Consider the following 12,067-nt stretch of genomic DNA (forward strand, 5'->3'; position numbering starts at 1 on the left):
GGCATGCTTCTTTCCTGGACTTGTAGGCCACCAGCCGGAGAAGGTAAGGGCCTCAACCAACATCGCCCTCTGCCTTTCAAAGAGTCGAGGAGACCCCAGCAGGAAAATTGTGTGTGTGTTTATTTCTTCTTTTTTAGAGGTGCTTTCTATTTTTGTAAGGAACCGACGCCTGGGTGAGTGCTAGTGTGGCGTGAGTTAAATTTACAGGCATCTTCTTTGCAAACTTTTGCCAAACCAATTTGGGGCAGCAGTGGGGTAGAGAGTCAGCCTTAAGCTGATGCCTGCCTGGGCTGGGCTGGGCTGGGCTGGGGGCCTCAGCTGCTGTTACTGGGCCTGCTTCTTTCCTGGACTTGTAGGCCGCCAGCCCGAGAAGGTAAGGCCTCAACCAACATCGCCCTCTGCCTTCCAAAGAGTCGAGGAGACCCCAGCAGGAAAATTGTGTGTGTGTTTATTTCCATCTTTCTTTCCGAGTTTTTTTTTAAAGTTTTGTAAGGAACGGATGCTTGGGTGAGTGAGTGCAAGTGTGGCTTGGCCTGAATTTACAGACACTTTCTTTGCAAACATGAGTAGGCAAGTGGGTATTTCAAAAGTGGGTGCATGGAGCCGCTCGTTGCTTTTCCAAGCTGGCAGCTGTGGCTCCTGAGCTTGAGGCAAAAAGAAGGGCAGAAGCACACTGCAGAGGACAGCGTTCAGCCTTGCAAGAGGGCAGTGGACGTCGGAGGAGCCGACACAGCACAAGAGGCTCGGAATCGGCGCACTCTTCACCTACGGCCATACCACCCTGAATGCGCCCGATCTCGTCCGATCTCGGAAGCTAAGCAGGGTCGGGCCTGGTTAGTACTTGGATGGGAGACCGCCTGGGAATACCAGGTGCTGTAGGCATTTTGCTACTCTGTGCCCGATAGGCGGCGTTCGTCTTCCCCGTCTTGAACTACATTTTTCCTCCATTCCGCTTTTAATTTTAACAAACACGGCGCGTGAAAAAGGCACAGGGGCAGACAGCAGCCCTCGCTCCAATGCAGAGCCCCGTCAGAGGCGGACACGTTGTCGCCAAACTAACTTGGAGCAGCAGGAGACTGAAGCCAGGGCAGCAGCTCGCCGCCTCGGGTGGGTGGATGCAGCCAGAAAGGGCCACTCGTGTCCCTGGCAAAGCACCTCCAGCGTCTCCCCGTTTTCTCTCCAGTGGACGCGCAAGGCCCCCTACAGCTAGGGGAGGCAAGTGGATGGGCCTCATCTGCATATGTGGGCTCTAGAGGAAGAGTGCACCCTGGGAGACAAGGGGACACTTGGAGCGGGAAGTGCTCACGGGGGAGAAGTGCCTACAAGAGGCAGGAAGGGAGGGAGGCCACATCATGCCTCTCCATAGCCAGGCCTCTGGATGATGGGGCAGAAGCGGCCGTCACCCTAAGCTTCCTAGAAGTCCCAGCTGGGCCCCATGCTACCTAATATCTCGCCTGATCGAGCCTGGTCGAGCACTGGTCGAGCCTTCAGCCAAGGGACACAGGAGCCAAGGGGTCTGGCCTCGAGCCTTCAACCGAGGGACCCAGGAGCCCAGGGTCTGGCCTCAGTGCTTCCCAAGTCGGCCTTCAGCTGAAGCCTGCCTGGGCTGGGAGCCTCAGCTGCTGTTCCTGGGTGTGCTTCTTTCCTGCATGTGAAGGCCACCAGCGGCGAAGGTTGCCCTCCGCCTTCCAAGGAGTCGAGGGGATAGAAGCAGGAAAATTGTGTGTGTGTTTATTTCTTCTTTTTTAGAGATTCTTTCTATTTTTGTAAGGAACTGACGCCTGGGTGAGTGCTAGTGTGGCTTGAGGTGAATTTACGGGCAGCTTCTTTGCAAACTTTTGCCAAACCAACTTGGAGCAGCACTGGGGTAGAGAGTCAGCCTTCCGCTGATGCCTGCCTAGGCGTGGCTGGGCTGGGGGCCTCAGCTGCTGTTACTGGGCCTGCTTCTTTCCTGGTCTTGTAGGCCGCCAGCCAGAGAAGGTAAGGGCTTCAACCAACATCGCCCTCTGCCTTCCAAAGAGTCGAGGAGACCGCAGCAGGAAAATTGTGTGTGTGTTTATTTCTTCTTTTTTTAGAGGTGCTTTCTATTTTTGTAAGGAACCGACGCCTGGGTGAGTGCTAGTGTGGCGTGAGTTACATTTACAGGCATCTTCTTTGCAAAATTTTGCCAAACCAACTTGGACCAGCACTGGGGTAGAGAGTCAGCCTTCAGCTGATGGCTGCCTGGGCTGGGCTGGGCTGGGGGCCTCAGCTGCTGTTACTGGGCCTGCTTCTTTCCTGGACTTGTAGGCCGCCAGCCCGAGAAGGTAAGGCCTCAACCAACATCGCCCTCTGCCTTCCAAAGAGTCGAGGGAATAGAAGCAGGAAAATTGTGTGTGTGTTTATTTCTTCTTTTTTAGAGATTCTTTCTATTTTTGTAAGGAACTGACGACTGGGTGAGTGCTAGTGTGGCTTGAGGTGAATTTACGGGCAGCTTCTTTGCAAACTTTTGCCAAACCAACTTGGAGCAGCACTGGGGTAGAGAGTCAGCCTTCCGCTGATGCCTGCCTAGGCGTGGCTGGGCTGGGGGCCTCAGCTGCTGTTACTGGGCCTGCTTCTTTCCTGGTCTTGTAGGCCGCCAGCCAGAGAAGGTAAGGGCTTCAACCAACATCGCCCTCTGCCTTCCAAAGAGTCGAGGAGACCGCAGCAGGAAAATTGTGTGTGTGTTTATTTCTTCTTTTTTTAGAGGTGCTTTCTATTTTTGTAAGGAACCGACGCCTGGGTGAGTGCTAGTGTGGCGTGAGTTACATTTACAGGCATCTTCTTTGCAAACTTTTGCCAAACCAACTTGGACCAGCACTGGGGTAGAGAGTCAGCCTTCAGCTGATGGCTGCCTGGGCTGGGCTGGGCTGGTCTGGGGGCCTCAGCTGCTGTTACTGGGCATGCTTCTTTCCTGGACTTGTAGGCCACCAGCCGGAGAAGGTAAGGGCCTCAACCAACATCGCCCTCTGCCTTTCAAAGAGTCGAGGAGACCCCAGCAGGAAAATTGTGTGTGTGTTTATTTCTTCTTTTTTAGAGGTGCTTTCTATTTTTGTAAGGAACCGACGCCTGGGTGAGTGCTAGTGTGGCGTGAGTTAAATTTACAGGCATCTTCTTTGCAAACTTTTGCCAAACCAATTTGGGGCAGCAGTGGGGTAGAGAGTCAGCCTTAAGCTGATGCCTGCCTGGGCTGGGCTGGGCTGGGGGCCTCAGCTGCTGTTACTGGGCCTGCTTCTTTCCTGGACTTGTAGGCCGCCAGCCCGAGAAGGTAAGGCCTCAACCAACATCGCCCTCTGCCTTCCAAAGAGTCGAGGAGACCCCAGCAGGAAAATTGTGTGTGTGTTTATTTCCATCTTTCTTTCCGAGTTTTTTTTTAAAGTTTTGTAAGGAACGGATGCTTGGGTGAGTGAGTGCAAGTGTGGCTTGGCCTGAATTTACAGACACTTTCTTTGCAAACATGAGTAGGCAAGTGGGTATTTCAAAAGTGGGTGCATGGAGCCGCTCGTTGCTTTTCCAAGCTGGCAGCTGTGGCTCCTGAGCTTGAGGCAAAAAGAAGGGCAGAAGCACACTGCAGAGGACAGCGTTCAGCCTTGCAAGAGGGCAGTGGACGTCGGAGGAGCCGACACAGCACAAGAGGCTCGGAATCGGCGCACTCTTCGCCTACGGCCATACCACCCTGAATGCGCCCGATCTCGTCCGATCTCGGAAGCTAAGCAGGGTCGGGCCTGGTTAGTACTTGGATGGGAGACCGCCTGGGAATACCAGGTGCTGTAGGCATTTTGCTACTCTGTGCCCGATAGGCGGCGTTCGTCTTCCCCGTCTTGAACTACATTTTTCCTCCATTCCGCTTTTAATTTTAACAAACACGGCGCGTGAAAAAGGCACAGGGGCAGACAGCAGCCCTCGCTCCAATGCAGAGCCCCGTCAGAGGCGGACACGTTGTCGCCAAACTAACTTGGAGCAGCAGGAGACTGAAGCCAGGGCAGCAGCTCGCCGCCTCGGGTGGGTGGATGCAGCCAGAAAGGGCCACTCGTGTCCCTGGCAAAGCACCTCCAGCGTCTCCCCGTTTTCTCTCCAGTGGACGCGCAAGGCCCCCTACAGCTAGGGGAGGCAAGTGGATGGGCCTCATCTGCATATGTGGGCTCTAGAGGAAGAGTGCACCCTGGGAGACAAGGGGACACTTGGAGCGGGAAGTGCTCACGGGGGAGAAGTGCCTACAAGAGGCAGGAAGGGAGGGAGGCCACATCATGCCTCTCCATAGCCAGGCCTCTGGATGATGGGGCAGAAGCGGCCGTCACCCTAAGCTTCCTAGAAGTCCCAGCTGGGCCCCATGCTACCTAATATCTCGCCTGATCGAGCCTGGTCGAGCACTGGTCGAGCCTTCAGCCAAGGGACACAGGAGCCAAGGGGTCTGGCCTCGAGCCTTCAACCGAGGGACCCAGGAGCCCAGGGTCTGGCCTCAGTGCTTCCCAAGTCGGCCTTCAGCTGAAGCCTGCCTGGGCTGGGAGCCTCAGCTGCTGTTCCTGGGTGTGCTTCTTTCCTGCATGTGAAGGCCACCAGCGGCGAAGGTTGCCCTCCGCCTTCCAAGGAGTCGAGGGGATAGAAGCAGGAAAATTGTGTGTGTGTTTATTTCTTCTTTTTTAGAGATTCTTTCTATTTTTGTAAGGAACTGACGCCTGGGTGAGTGCTAGTGTGGCTTGAGGTGAATTTACGGGCAGCTTCTTTGCAAACTTTTGCCAAACCAACTTGGAGCAGCACTGGGGTAGAGAGTCAGCCTTCCGCTGATGCCTGCCTAGGCGTGGCTGGGCTGGGGGCCTCAGCTGCTGTTACTGGGCCTGCTTCTTTCCTGGTCTTGTAGGCCGCCAGCCAGAGAAGGTAAGGGCTTCAACCAACATCGCCCTCTGCCTTCCAAAGAGTCGAGGAGACCGCAGCAGGAAAATTGTGTGTGTGTTTATTTCTTCTTTTTTTAGAGGTGCTTTCTATTTTTGTAAGGAACCGACGCCTGGGTGAGTGCTAGTGTGGCGTGAGTTACATTTACAGGCATCTTCTTTGCAAAATTTTGCCAAACCAACTTGGACCAGCACTGGGGTAGAGAGTCAGCCTTCAGCTGATGGCTGCCTGGGCTGGGCTGGGCTGGGGGCCTCAGCTGCTGTTACTGGGCCTGCTTCTTTCCTGGACTTGTAGGCCGCCAGCCCGAGAAGGTAAGGCCTCAACCAACATCGCCCTCTGCCTTCCAAAGAGTCGAGGGAATAGAAGCAGGAAAATTGTGTGTGTGTTTATTTCTTCTTTTTTAGAGATTCTTTCTATTTTTGTAAGGAACTGACGACTGGGTGAGTGCTAGTGTGGCTTGAGGTGAATTTACGGGCAGCTTCTTTGCAAACTTTTGCCAAACCAACTTGGAGCAGCACTGGGGTAGAGAGTCAGCCTTCCGCTGATGCCTGCCTAGGCGTGGCTGGGCTGGGGGCCTCAGCTGCTGTTACTGGGCCTGCTTCTTTCCTGGTCTTGTAGGCCGCCAGCCAGAGAAGGTAAGGGCTTCAACCAACATCGCCCTCTGCCTTCCAAAGAGTCGAGGAGACCGCAGCAGGAAAAGTGTGTGTGTTTATTTCTTCTTTTTTTAGAGGTGCTTTCTATTTTTGTAAGGAACCGACGCCTGGGTGAGTGCTAGTGTGGCGTGAGTTACATTTACAGGCATCTTCTTTGCAAACTTTTGCCAAACCAACTTGGACCAGCACTGGGGTAGAGAGTCAGCCTTCAGCTGATGGCTGCCTGGGCTGGGCTGGGCTGGTCTGGGGGCCTCAGCTGCTGTTACTGGGCATGCTTCTTTCCTGGACTTGTAGGCCACCAGCCGGAGAAGGTAAGGGCCTCAACCAACATCGCCCTCTGCCTTTCAAAGAGTCGAGGAGACCCCAGCAGGAAAATTGTGTGTGTGTTTATTTCTTCTTTTTTAGAGGTGCTTTCTATTTTTGTAAGGAACCGACGCCTGGGTGAGTGCTAGTGTGGCGTGAGTTAAATTTACAGGCATCTTCTTTGCAAACTTTTGCCAAACCAATTTGGGGCAGCAGTGGGGTAGAGAGTCAGCCTTAAGCTGATGCCTGCCTGGGCTGGGCTGGGCTGGTGGCCTCAGCTGCTGTTACTGGGCCTGCTTCTTTCCTGGACTTGTAGGCCGCCAGCCCGAGAAGGTAAGGCCTCAACCAACATCGCCCTCTGCCTTCCAAAGAGTCGAGGAGACCCCAGCAGGAAAATTGTGTGTGTGTTTATTTCCATCTTTCTTTCCGAGTTTTTTTTTAAAGTTTTGTAAGGAACGGATGCTTGGGTGAGTGAGTGCAAGTGTGGCTTGGCCTGAATTTACAGACACTTTCTTTGCAAACATGAGTAGGCAAGTGGGTATTTCAAAAGTGGGTGCATGGAGCCGCTCGTTGCTTTTCCAAGCTGGCAGCTGTGGCTCCTGAGCTTGAGGCAAAAAGAAGGGCAGAAGCACACTGCAGAGGACAGCGTTCAGCCTTGCAAGAGGGCAGTGGACGTCGGAGGAGCCGACACAGCACAAGAGGCTCGGAATCGGCGCACTCTTCGCCTACGGCCATACCACCCTGAATGCGCCCGATCTCGTCCGATCTCGGAAGCTAAGCAGGGTCGGGCCTGGTTAGTACTTGGATGGGAGACCGCCTGGGAATACCAGGTGCTGTAGGCATTTTGCTACTCTGTGCCCGATAGGCGGCGTTCGTCTTCCCCGTCTTGAACTACATTTTTCCTCCATTCCGCTTTTAATTTTAACAAACACGGCGCGTGAAAAAGGCACAGGGGCAGACAGCAGCCCTCGCTCCAATGCAGAGCCCCGTCAGAGGCGGACACGTTGTCGCCAAACTAACTTGGAGCAGCAGGAGACTGAAGCCAGGGCAGCAGCTTGCCGCCTCGGGTGGGTGGATGCAGCCAGAAAGGGCCACTCGTGTCCCTGGCAAAGCACCTCCAGCGTCTCCCCGTTTTCTCTCCAGTGGACGCGCAAGGCCCCCTACAGCTAGGGGAGGCAAGTGGATGGGCCTCATCTGCATATGTGGGCTCTAGAGGAAGAGTGCACCCTGGGAGACAAGGGGACACTTGGAGCGGGAAGTGCTCACGGGGGAGAAGTGCCTACAAGAGGCAGGAAGGGAGGGAGGCCACATCATGCCTCTCCATAGCCAGGCCTCTGGATGATGGGGCAGAAGCGGCCGTCACCCTAAGCTTCCTAGAAGTCCCAGCTGGGCCCCATGCTACCTAATATCTCGCCTGATCGAGCCTGGTCGAGCACTGGTCGAGCCTTCAGCCAAGGGACACAGGAGCCAAGGGGTCTGGCCTCGAGCCTTCAACCGAGGGACCCAGGAGCCCAGGGTCTGGCCTCAGTGCTTCCCAAGTCGGCCTTCAGCTGAAGCCTGCCTGGGCTGGGAGCCTCAGCTGCTGTTCCTGGGTGTGCTTCTTTCCTGCATGTGAAGGCCACCAGCGGCGAAGGTTGCCCTCCGCCTTCCAAGGAGTCGAGGGGATAGAAGCAGGAAAATTGTGTGTGTGTTTATTTCTTCTTTTTTAGAGATTCTTTCTATTTTTGTAAGGAACTGACGCCTGGGTGAGTGCTAGTGTGGCTTGAGGTGAATTTACGGGCAGCTTCTTTGCAAACTTTTGCCAAACCAACTTGGAGCAGCACTGGGGTAGAGAGTCAGCCTTCCGCTGATGCCTGCCTAGGCGTGGCTGGGCTGGGGGCCTCAGCTGCTGTTACTGGGCCTGCTTCTTTCCTGGTCTTGTAGGCCGCCAGCCAGAGAAGGTAAGGGCTTCAACCAACATCGCCCTCTGCCTTCCAAAGAGTCGAGGAGACCGCAGCAGGAAAATTGTGTGTGTGTTTATTTCTTCTTTTTTTAGAGGTGCTTTCTATTTTTGTAAGGAACCGACGCCTGGGTGAGTGCTAGTGTGGCGTGAGTTACATTTACAGGCATCTTCTTTGCAAAATTTTGCCAAACCAACTTGGACCAGCACTGGGGTAGAGAGTCAGCCTTCAGCTGATGGCTGCCTGGGCTGGGCTGGGCTGGGGGCCTCAGCTGCTGTTACTGGGCCTGCTTCTTTCCTGGACTTGTAGGCCGCCAGCCCGAGAAGGTAAGGCCTCAACCAACATCGCCCTCTGCCTTCCAAAGAGTCGAGGGAATAGAAGCAGGAAAATTGTGTGTGTGTTTATTTCTTCTTTTTTAGAGATTCTTTCTATTTTTGTAAGGAACTGACGACTGGGTGAGTGCTAGTGTGGCTTGAGGTGAATTTACGGGCAGCTTCTTTGCAAACTTTTGCCAAACCAACTTGGAGCAGCACTGGGGTAGAGAGTCAGCCTTCCGCTGATGCCTGCCTGGGCGTGGCTGGGCTGGGGGCCTCAGCTGCTGTTACTGGGCCTGCTTCTTTCCTGGTCTTGTAGGCCGCCAGCCAGAGAAGGTAAGGGCTTCAACCAACATCGCCCTCTGCCTTCCAAAGAGTCGAGGAGACCGCAGCAGGAAAATTGTGTGTGTGTTTATTTCTTCTTTTTTTAGAGGTGCTTTCTATTTTTGTAAGGAACCGACGCCTGGGTGAGTGCTAGTGTGGCGTGAGTTACATTTACAGGCATCTTCTTTGCAAACTTTTGCCAAACCAACTTGGACCAGCACTGGGGTAGAGAGTCAGCCTTCAGCTGATGGCTGCCTGGGCTGGGCTGGGCTGGTCTGGGGGCCTCAGCTGCTGTTACTGGGCATGCTTCTTTCCTGGACTTGTAGGCCACCAGCCGGAGAAGGTAAGGGCCTCAACCAACATCGCCCTCTGCCTTTCAAAGAGTCGAGGAGACCCCAGCAGGAAAATTGTGTGTGTGTTTATTTCTTCTTTTTTAGAGGTGCTTTCTATTTTTGTAAGGAACCGACGCCTGGGTGAGTGCTAGTGTGGCGTGAGTTAAATTTACAGGCATCTTCTTTGCAAACTTTTGCCAAACCAATTTGGGGCAGCAGTGGGGTAGAGAGTCAGCCTTAAGCTGATGCCTGCCTGGGCTGGGCTGGGCTGGGGGCCTCAGCTGCTGTTACTGGGCCTGCTTCTTTCCTGGACTTGTAGGCCGCCAGCCCGAGAAGGTAAGGCCTCAACCAACATCGCCCTCTGCCTTCCAAAGAGTCGAGGAGACCCCAGCAGGAAAATTGTGTGTGTGTTTATTTCCATCTTTCTTTCCGAGTTTTTTTTTAAAGTTTTGTAAGGAACGGATGCTTGGGTGAGTGAGTGCAAGTGTGGCTTGGCCTGAATTTACAGACACTTTCTTTGCAAACATGAGTAGGCAAGTGGGTATTTCAAAAGTGGGTGCATGGAGCCGCTCGTTGCTTTTCCAAGCTGGCAGCTGTGGCTCCTGAGCTTGAGGCAAAAAGAAGGGCAGAAGCACACTGCAGAGGACAGCGTTCAGCCTTGCAAGAGGGCAGTGGACGTCGGAGGAGCCGACACAGCACAAGAGGCTCGGAATCGGCGCACTCTTCGCCTACGGCCATACCACCCTGAATGCGCCCGATCTCGTCCGATCTCGGAAGCTAAGCAGGGTCGGGCCTGGTTAGTACTTGGATGGGAGACCGCCTGGGAATACCAGGTGCTGTAGGCATTTTGCTACTCTGTGCCCGATAGGCGGCGTTCGTCTTCCCCGTCTTGAACTACATTTTTCCTCCATTCCGCTTTTAATTTTAACAAACACGGCGCGTGAAAAAGGCACAGGGGCAGACAGCAGCCCTCGCTCCAATGCAGAGCCCCGTCAGAGGCGGACACGTTGTCGCCAAACTAACTTGGAGCAGCAGGAGACTGAAGCCAGGGCAGCAGCTCGCCGCCTCGGGTGGGTGGATGCAGCCAGAAAGGGCCACTCGTGTCCCTGGCAAAGCACCTCCAGCGTCTCCCCGTTTTCTCTCCAGTGGACGCGCAAGGCCCCCTACAGCTAGGGGAGGCAAGTGGATGGGCCTCATCTGCATATGTGGGCTCTAGAGGAAGAGTGCACCCTGGGAGACAAGGGGACACTTGGAGCGGGAAGTGCTCACGGGGGAGAAGTGCCTACAAGAGGCAGGAAGGGAGGGAGGCCACATCATGCCTCTCCATAGCCAGGCCTCTGGATGATGGGGCAGAAGCGGCCGTCACCCTAAGCTTCCTAGAAGTCCCAGCTGGGCCCCATGCTACCTAATATCTCGCCTGATCGAGCCTGGTCGAGCACTGGTCGAGCCTTCAGCCAAGGGACACAGGAGCCAAGGGGTCTGGCCTCGAGCCTTCAACCGAGGGACCCAGGAGCCCAGGGTCTGGCCTCAGTGCTTCCCAAGTCGGCCTTCAGCTGAAGCCTGCCTGGGCTGGGAGCCTCAGCTGCTGTTCCTGGGTGTGCTTCTTTCCTGCATGTGAAGGCCACCAGCGGCGAAGGTTGCCCTCCGCCTTCCAAGGAGTCGAGGGGATAGAAGCAGGAAAATTGTGTGTGTGTTTATTTCTTCTTTTTTAGAGATTCTTTCTATTTTTGTAAGGAACTGACGCCTGGGTGAGTGCTAGTGTGGCTTGAGGTGAATTTACGGGCAGCTTCTTTGCAAACTTTTGCCAAACCAACTTGGAGCAGCACTGGGGTAGAGAGTCAGCCTTCCGCTGATGCCTGCCTAGGCGTGGCTGGGCTGGGGGCCTCAGCTGCTGTTACTGGGCCTGCTTCTTTCCTGGTCTTGTAGGCCGCCAGCCAGAGAAGGTAAGGGCTTCAACCAACATCGCCCTCTGCCTTCCAAAGAGTCGAGGAGACCGCAGCAGGAAAATTGTGTGTGTGTTTATTTCTTCTTTTTTAGAGGTGCTTTCTATTTTTGTAAGGAACCGACGCCTGGGTGAGTGCTAGTGTGGCGTGAGTTAAATTTACAGGCATCTTCTTTGCAAACTTTTGCCAAACCAATTTGGGGCAGCAGTGGGGTAGAGAGTCAGCCTTAAGCTGATGCCTGCCTAGGCGTGGCTGGGCTGGGGGCCTCAGCTGCTGTTACTGGGCCTGCTTCTTTCCTGGTCTTGTAGGCCGCCAGCCAGAGAAGGTAAGGGCTTCAACCAACATCGCCCTCTGCCTTCCAAAGAGTCGAGGAGACCGCAGCAGGAAAATTGTGTGTGTGTTTATTTCTTCTTTTTTTAGAGGTGCTTTCTATTTTTGTAAGGAACCGACGCCTGGGTGAGTGCTAGTGTGGCGTGAGTTACATTTACAGGCATCTTCTTTGCAAAATTTTGCCAAACCAACTTGGACCAGCACTGGGGTAGAGAGTCAGCCTTCAGCTGATGGCTGCCTGGGCTGGGCTGGGCTGGTCTGGGGGCCTCAGCTGCTGTTACTGGGCATGCTTCTTTCCTGGACTTGTAGGCCACCAGCCGGAGAAGGGAAGGGCCTCAACCAACATCGCCCTCTGCCTTTCAAAGAGTCGAGGAGACCCCAGCAGGAAAATTGTGTGTGTGTTTATTTCTTCTTTTTTAGAGGTGCTTTCTATTTTTGTAAGGAACCGACGCCTGGGTGAGTGCTAGTGTGGCGTGAGTTAAATTTACAGGCATCTTCTTTGCAAACTTTTGCCAAACCAATTTGGGGCAGCAGTGGGGTAGAGAGTCAGCCTTAAGCTGATGCCTGCCTGGGCTGGGCTGGGGGCCTCAGCTGCTGTTACTGGGCCTGCTTCTTTCCTGGACTTGTAGGCCGCCAGCCCGAGAAGGTAAGGCCTCAACCAACATCGCCCTCTGCCTTCCAAAGAGTCGAGGAGACCCCAGCAGGAAAATTGTGTGTGTGTTTATTTCCATCTTTCTTTCCGAGTTTTTTTTTAAAGTTTTGTAAGGAACGGATGCTTGGGTGAGTGAGTGCAAGTGTGGCTTGGCCTGAATTTACAGACACTTTCTTTGCAAACATGAGTAGGCAAGTGGGTATTTCAAAAGTGGGTGCATGGAGCCGCTCGTTGCTTTTCCAAGCTGGCAGCTGTGGCTCCTGAGCTTGAGGCAAAAAGAAGGGCAGAAGCACACTGCAGAGGACAGCGTTCAGCCTTGCAAGAGGGCAGTGGACGTCGGAGGAGCCGACACAGCACAAGAGGCTCGG

The 12,067-nt window shown here is 54.3% G+C and overlaps 4 non-coding genes across 4 annotated transcripts; all 4 read left to right on the forward strand.

Annotated features, from left to right (window-relative positions):
* The first annotated feature begins 763 nt into the window (after positions 1 to 763).
* On the forward strand, positions 764 to 882 carry LOC138558976 (5S ribosomal RNA). The gene has a single exon (XR_011299094.1). It is a non-coding gene; the product is annotated as a 5S ribosomal RNA (ribosomal RNA).
* Positions 883 to 3,676: 2,794 nt separating this feature from the next.
* Positions 3,677 to 3,795, forward strand: LOC138559055 (5S ribosomal RNA). Its single transcript, XR_011299139.1, has one exon. It is a non-coding gene; the product is annotated as a 5S ribosomal RNA (ribosomal RNA).
* A 2,792-nt stretch (positions 3,796 to 6,587) lies between these two features.
* LOC138558055 (5S ribosomal RNA) lies at positions 6,588 to 6,706 on the forward strand. The gene has a single exon (XR_011298210.1). It is a non-coding gene; the product is annotated as a 5S ribosomal RNA (ribosomal RNA).
* Positions 6,707 to 9,500: 2,794 nt separating this feature from the next.
* LOC138558167 (5S ribosomal RNA) lies at positions 9,501 to 9,619 on the forward strand. Its single transcript, XR_011298321.1, has one exon. It is a non-coding gene; the product is annotated as a 5S ribosomal RNA (ribosomal RNA).
* The last annotated feature ends 2,448 nt before the right edge of the window (positions 9,620 to 12,067 follow it).

The sequence above is a fragment of the Ambystoma mexicanum genome, unplaced genomic scaffold (assembly GCF_040938575.1).
Source record: "Ambystoma mexicanum isolate Mex_15411 unplaced genomic scaffold, UKY_AmexF1_1 Mex_scaf34, whole genome shotgun sequence".
In the NCBI taxonomy this organism is placed as follows: Eukaryota; Metazoa; Chordata; class Amphibia; order Caudata; family Ambystomatidae; genus Ambystoma; species Ambystoma mexicanum.